This window comes from Rhipicephalus microplus, chromosome X (genome assembly GCF_043290135.1).
Source record: "Rhipicephalus microplus isolate Deutch F79 chromosome X, USDA_Rmic, whole genome shotgun sequence".
Taxonomy (NCBI): Eukaryota; Metazoa; Arthropoda; class Arachnida; order Ixodida; family Ixodidae; genus Rhipicephalus; species Rhipicephalus microplus.
The window spans coordinates 384,148,119-384,155,970 of record NC_134710.1 but is presented as its reverse complement, the minus strand read 5'-3'; the positions used below and the strand labels follow the sequence as shown (position 1 = coordinate 384,155,970).

Below are 7,852 nucleotides of genomic sequence, written 5' to 3'. Positions count from 1 at the left end.
AACATTGACTTCATGTATTTTTAGCAGGCTAGCAGGCACGTTTTATTTAATTACTGTAGCAAATGTTCATCTTCATGTGTCCTTAGGAGTGCATCATGGAGATTAGGAAGAGGACACCGACCATAAAGAAAAATGCAGAATAAGGACATTTCGGTGACCTTGAAGCAGCCTTGCTCACAATGACGGGAGCCTTGTGGACTAAACTGCGAACAAAGCTCTCCTCAGTGGAGCCGAAACACATTCTCTAGTTCTCTCTCTCTCTCTCTCCGTTTTTTTTTTGTAGATCCTCCTTTTTTAATTTATGTAACTTCCCCAGCAGACGTGCTTCGGTCAAAGCTTTGACTTTGTAGGTAGTGAGAAAACAGCATTGATGAAATATTCTCAGCCGTGGTCTTGTTCCAAGGATTGCAAGCTAAGTACAAAAGTAATGCCGCAACGTGAAGACAGAAGTAGTAATTAACAGGTTGAGAAAGTAGCAGCAGGTCAGTATTTTTCTTTACTGCGTGCCAGAGCGTTGCTCTTCTTTCTTGTTATTGCTTGCTGCTTCAAAGCGTGCAGATGCGCGTATGCGCTGTCGTCTTCGTCTTCCTCGCAATACGCACGTGGCAATATGTTCTCATCGATTAGGGTGACGGCCGATGCATGCGATGTTGCAATGTGTTTACCGAAATGAAAGTGCTGATGAAATATCGCCTGTGTGACCTTGAACGTGCAGTCCCTAAAGACCCATAGAGGTAAGCAAAAAGCATCAGCTTAGCTTTTTTACCAAAATTCACTATATTAGGTCGGTGAAGGTGCGCTAAACATTGCTCCTGAATATTACAAATGCGCGTTTTGACTAGTAGCTCGTGCTGGCTGCACTGCACCGTCACAAAGTTCACTGCGATTCAGACGCACTGTTAAAAAACGAGTATAACGCAACAGATCGCTGCCGCAAAAAAAAAAAAGCAGTGCCCGCGCTATCAGCAGAGGGCCGGAGCTAGCGTTATACCGGATCTAGCCGGTCTGAAAGCACGCCGATGCCTTGAAGTCTCATCGCCTAGACAACCTTGGCTGCCCGGTATTGCTGCGTGCCGGGCGCACAGCGCGGGAAAGGGTCGACATCGTCTTACATTTCACTGCGTGCGCTGGCGATAAACCCTCCCGTGTGTGTGCGTGTGGTGCGCGTGGGTTCTCGATCGGTAGAGTTTATTAGTCGTAGTTTAGTTTGAAATGTGCCTGCGCTCTGTGCTCCACCAGTGTGTTCTGTCAGTGCTGATTATTGCGACGGTGCACCATCCTGAAGACTGGACCTGTGGATTCACATTGTCGAGCACTCGAAGTGAAATAGTGAGTACCGCTCTCACGTTGTTCCGTTCAGCGCTTTGTTAACTGCGTGAGCATGAGAATAACGCCTTCAAACAATTTGGTTTCAACTAGTTGATGACAAATCAGCATATGTTTAATTGATATGTGGGGTTTAACGTCCCAAAACCACCATATGATTATGAGAGACGCCGTAGTGGAGGGCTCCGGAAATTTTGACCACCTGGGGTTCTTTAACGTGCACCCAAATCTGAGCACACGGGCCTACAAAATTTCCACCTCCATCGGAAATGCAGCCGCCGCAGCCGGGATTCGAACCCGCGACCTGCGGGTCAGCAGCCGAGTACCTTAGCCACTAGACCACCGCGGCGGGGCTCAAATCAGCATATATTTACACAGCGAAAATATTTGTCTGAAATGTTTGACGGGGATGATGGCGAAGTGTGATTGTGGGCAAGTTTTTTTGTTTGTTTGTTTAGATTGTTTGGAGTACAAAGCAGAGTGAGCGTGCGCCGCTGAGGTTCACCGAAGAAAGAACAAATTTTTGCGGTGCCCTTTGTTGGCAGCCGTTTTTAACGGGGCCCGCTCGTGCTGCACATCAATTTTAGTTTACTAATTAATACATGTGTGGGGACGGCGCCTGTTAGCTCTAAGCATCAACCGTATGTAAGACGCATATGCTTGGGCATGTCGGTAGTTCATTTACTTTCTTTTTTTTTCTTATTGTACAAAAAGACCGAGAACGGAAAACAATTGCGTGGTGTCCATGTCGTTCTTTTCGGTTCTTTTTCGTTTTGTGCGGTAACACTACCGTGATAACTCTGGTTGATGCATCGGGTGGCAACACATCATACTGTTTTGCGTGAGCTGTGCCTCGCGAAGTTTGCCTACTTGCTAATACATTCAATTTCATTAAATTTGTCTTCACTGGTATTTTCGTTCACCCGCAACGTAGCGTGACACTGCCGACAGCCGTGCCTATGTAGCGGATCGAGCACTGAAGCTGGGCTTTTGTTTGAACAGACCTTTAGTCTGTGTGTGTGGTCGAATTGCCTACTTGAACAGTGCAAACGCTTGTTTGAACGTAACTGCTAACGTTCGAGTACATTTTATTCCGCTTGTTTCCATCATGCGTAACTTTCATATTATTCTTTTTATTCAGTGTTATATTGCCCTCGCCTCTTCTTGGCGTTTAACTTTGCCAAGTACTTCAGATGTTAAAGGTATTTTCGCTATGTGAAGCGTATTATTAGTTTTTTGTTGCACAAAAAAATACTTTAATGTTATACATACTTCACGGTATCTAAGCATGTGTTGCAGCCAAAATGTAAGACTGGGCAGCATATCTATCTTGGAACACAACACGCACAGCCACTGAACAGCCTACGCTGCATTGGGAAGGAGTTATGCTTTCTCACCCTGACAGCTTGATTGAAACAAATGGCCCTAATTTAGCAGTATGCAATGGTCATTGAGTGAAGGTAACAGGGTCACTTTATTCGACATTTCCCAGCAAATTTTGCGGCTATGGCAAATGTGTTTCAAAAAAAATTGTGCTGATTTAATGCACTGAAAACAGTGAACTGCTTGAATATTTCGGAGAGAAAAAAGTTTTTGGTCATTTGGTTGCCTTTCAAACTTTGCAGGCTGTTGTTTGAGTGTTGTTTGTGAAAAAAAATATTTTACAAGTTCCGCACCATTTTTTATACCAAGTTTGGTACACGTTAGGTAAAGGGGCTTATGTAAGGTGTTTGAAACTCAGCCATAATAATACGAATTTTCGGCCACATACGTCTGCAAGAATTAGCCAAAGTGTGTTATTTTTGCATTTTCTCATTGCTATACTGCACTTTGTATGAATATCTGAGCTGTGACTACTTACTTCACAGAAAAGATATTTTGATGAAAAATTATTTTTAGACATCTTAAGCTGTTAACCTCTACGAGAAGAGATCACTCATTTCACAGAATTGTCATTTTTGTCCGTATTGAGACGCAATTTGCACCATGTGATGGTCCAATTAAAAATCACCTTTTACCTAAATTGAAAGCAAATAAACAGTTCTTTGTATGTGACAAGTTTTATCATTACAATTTCTATTTCAAGGAATAAAATATATATTTTTTTAAATTTTGCCATCAACGGCAATGGGGAACATCGAGGCGTCGGCTGCAAGATGACCAAATGGCGAATGGGGAGCTTGGAACTTCAAAAATAATTTACAGGCAAAGCTCTTGAGGCCGTGGGTCGTTCCTTCCTCTGTAGTCGTACTAATATTATGTAGCCACTTCATGAGTTGCACAATAAATAGTGTTAGTGGTTTTTACAGCATATACACGGACAAAATGATCATTCGTGGGGCGAATCGTTCGTCCGTACATTTGTGCTTTCGTCCGTTCGTCTGTGCATCCATCGGTCCGGGCTTCCGTGTGTCAGTCTGTCCGTGAGTCCGTCCGTCTTTCTGTTCGTCCATGCTGGCGTCAGACTGTCTGTCCATCAGTTTGTGCGTCCGGACGGACGAACGCTACGCCCCACTCATCATCATTCACTCCGTGAATATGCTGTGATCTTTTTCTCAAAACATAAATTGCTAGGACAAATTTTGGCACATGAAAAGAACTGTTTATTTGCTTCAATTTAGGTACAAAGTCTATTTTAATTCAACCACCACATGGTGCAAGTTGCGTCTCATTACAGACAAAACAATTATTTTGTGAAATTTGCGATTTTTTCTCGTAAAGTGTGACAGCTTGAGAGGTATAAAATATTTTTTCCTCCAAATATACCTTGTGCAGATTCAGTATTCACTCCTCAGATATCCATTCAAAGTGCAGTATTGATATAGAAAAATGCAGATATAACACATTTTGGCTAAATTATTTGAGGCGTATGTGGTCAAAAATGGTAATATTACTGAGCCTCAAACACTTTATGCAAGCCCTTCACTTAACTTGTAGACCAAATTTGGCACAGAAGAAGAGATACTTATGAAAGAATTTTTTTCACAAACATCCAGACGAGATTCCAAGAAGTTCAGGTGCCAGCCACGTCACCAATAAATTATTCGTCTGCGAAATATTCTAGCCGTTACCCCTTTTAATGCAGTAAAATCGGCGCGATTTTTTAATACATTTCCGGTGGTCACCTAAATGGCTGGGACGTCTGATGTGGAATCACCCAATAGCCAATTCTTCCATTATATAATCGTGTCAATGTGAGTCAGTTCAAGAACACTTTTATCATTTGCATTTTAATCCGTAACTGTACATTACTCAATTTTACAAGCTACCTGCACTGAATACCTTCTCAATGCGCATACCATCATGTATGTTAAGTGGCATTGTGTTTTTGTGCAATACAGATGAAATATGTATGTGTTGTTGCACGTCGTACTGTATTCACTTTAATAAACTAATCGAGTGAGTACCATGGTAGATCTGAAAATACACATGCAGCTGTGTGGATGCATACTTAAGCATAGAACTTGACATTCACTTAGATTGGTTGTTCCATGCAGCTAAAGGAACATTATCAACTTGGACAGGCACCTTTTAATTTGCCTACGCGAGCAAGCTGAAATGGTAAAGTAAGGTTCATATATGGCACGAAAAGTATGATGATTATGCCACAGCGCGCTTTTTATAGCGTTTATTGCTCAGCATACCTTTTCTAGCATTTCTCACTGCAGTGGAGCCCGATGCCACTGAATATGCTTGCTATGCACTCAATTTATACTTACACATAAGAAAGCAGTTAGTTATGCCTGGTGCACACTGTATGTTGCAGTCTTTGAGAAATTTCAGTCATTCTTCCTTGTGTATTTATTTTAGGTTTCCGGAATTGAATTTTCTGTACAGAAAGAACAGCTTCGCCCCACTTCTCTCGAAAGCACCAGTCATCTTAGCAGCTGAAGATGATTGTGCAAGCAGCAGTGACGAGTGGTTTTGCAATTAAAAGTGTACCAACATTGACATTACAATAATACAACCTCAAATACACTACCTTGTCGATTGTTCTCTTTTTTAATGTCGAAATTTATACTGCGAGTTGTAATATGTTGTATATGTGACTCTGAAAACTCACTTACTCTTTCTACGTGTTTTTTTATTGTATAGGTGTTAATCAAACGTCATACGTCTCAGTCGTTTGCCCGACTAGCGCAAATGTTTTTGCAAGTTGTGGATATTTATTGTATTCCAAACAATGAATTTTTAGTATAGAGAGAAACAAACTTGGTCACTTGACATATTTCCAAATTTTGCAGAATGCAATCAGAGTCCTGTTTGTCAGAGTTGCAGATTTTCTATAATAAAGGCAGATGTTAACATATGGGCTTAATTGTTTTTTGCTTCGGCGTTATGTTCGGTTGAACCTTACGCTACAGGTTACTGCTTGCACTACTGTGGTGTGGTGCGTGCGTGCGTGCGTGCGTGTGTGTGTGTGTGTGTGTGTGTGTGTGTGTGTGTGTGTGTGTGTGTGTGTGTGTGTGTGTGTGTGTGTGTGTGTGTGTGTGTGTGTGTGTGTGTGTGTGTGTGCCTCCCGCGTCTTGGTCGTTTACGGCCCAGTCTACGTACACATATATACACTGGTTTCATGCAGCTAATTCAAGACCATGGCACCTTATTTTGTCAGCCGCACAGATGGTTCATATATGCTTCTCCCTGAGAACAATTGTGTCTTGGGCTAGTTGGTGATGCATATTTGATGGAATGGAGTGCTGTGAACGGCTCTCCTCAACACACAAGTCTAAGCGTCACCTCCTGTGTCTCTGCTTTTGTTGCCCGTTAATTGCGCTTCTTTTGATCAAGTATGTTCATTCATATAACTGCCAGCGTTTCAAGGGGGTTTTCAGTGTACACCCCACTCGCATGGGTGTAGCTTCATCCAACACCCATAATTTAGGGATGTTCATAAACACTTAATAAAGTATGCTGTAACGTTTTTTACACCCTATGGTTCAGGGTGTTTCTAAACACCTTATTGTTTAGGGTGTTCCTAGACACCCTAAGAGGGTGTTGCCCATGGTACAAAACAAATACACCCTAAAGGGTGTAACATTTTTTAGAGTGTACTAGTATTCACAAATGCATCAGTGCGACGACCCATCCGATCGAAGAAGACATCGGTTATTGTTAATCTCTGTTAAGCGTACAAGGAGTAGTCCTCGTCGGGCCGAAGTGCGTTTCACAAGTCAAATACAGCTCCGCTCACGACGAGGACTGATAGGTATACGCAGCATGTGTTTGTATACACCCATAATCATATTTTGGTTTCGCCCACATTGCTGAGCAAATTTCTTACTGTCGATTTTGTGACTTCATGTCTATGGGAATAATTTTTATGTTAAGCTCTATATGTAAAGCAGCCCTGACGCAGTGATAGCTTTTATTCAACAATTTTTACTGTACTGCGCGCATCCAAGCATGATTACGATCCGCAATAGGTATTTTTGTATTTTCAATACTGTTGGCCTTCGGGCTCTTGCAGGGTGGGACAGTTTACAATACTGAAAAACTAAATGCAAACAGTATAAGAATATACAAACAGCATCGCACAAACAGCACAACTCCAAATAAAAAACGCACAGGTATATCTGACGCAGGTAACCTTTAAGGTACCCTCACAAGTGTACTTGCCAGTTAGGCTGCATGTCGGCAACACGATTTCTCAAGCGTTAAATTTCAGGCGAATGTTCTCGCAACCTTGATTGAAATTACAGTTGCACTGTAATTTTTGATAGCAATGAAGTACGACAATCGTGAAATCTGTGAGGCCAAGGTAATCATTTCTGAAAAATGATCGCTTCGGCTTAATCGAAAATGGCCCCACCGTGGTGATCTAGTGGGTAATGTACTCGGCTCGGCTGCTGACCCTCAGGTTACGGGATTGAATCCCGGCTGCAGCGGCTCCACTTTCGATGGAGGTGAAAATACTGTAGGCCCGTGTGCTCATATTTGGGCGCACGTTAAAGTACCCCATGTGGTCGAAATTTCTGGAGTCCTCCACTACGGCATCTCCTATAATCATATGGTGCTTCTTGGACGTTAAACCCCCCATATCAATCAAATCAATCATTATTCAAAAATGCACCTGATACCAGACTATACCTACTCGCATATAAATAGCTTGTTCTCTGCTAATGCGCAGTGCAGAACGCACACACACACACACATATATATATATGTATATATATGTATATATACATATATATATATATATATATATATATATATATATATATATATATATATATATATATATATATATATTGTAACAGACTAGAAAAAGGTAGAGAAGCAGAGGAAGACGAAGGGTCTTGGCACGATCGCAGTGTGCTGCCGCAAACGACCATCGTTCACCTCCTGTAAATAAAACCATCTTATCACAGCTCGCTGTTACAGTTGTGGTGGACGTGCTGGGTAATCGACACCCGAAGACGGAAGGTGAACCGCAAGTTCTTCGACGGAGCCATCGCATTGCTGGACTTCCACCGAATTCATCTGGGCTGGACATGTCCCATAACGCAAATGAACACCAACCCCTCTC

General features: G+C 42.1%; 1 long non-coding RNA gene across 1 annotated transcript; it reads left to right on the top strand.

Annotated features, from left to right (window-relative positions):
* The first annotated feature begins 1,118 nt into the window (after positions 1-1,118).
* On the top strand, positions 1,119-5,633 carry LOC142777330 (uncharacterized). Its single transcript, XR_012888037.1, has 2 exons — positions 1,119-1,329; positions 5,137-5,633. It is a non-coding gene; the product is annotated as an uncharacterized LOC142777330 (long non-coding RNA).
* The last annotated feature ends 2,219 nt before the right edge of the window (positions 5,634-7,852 follow it).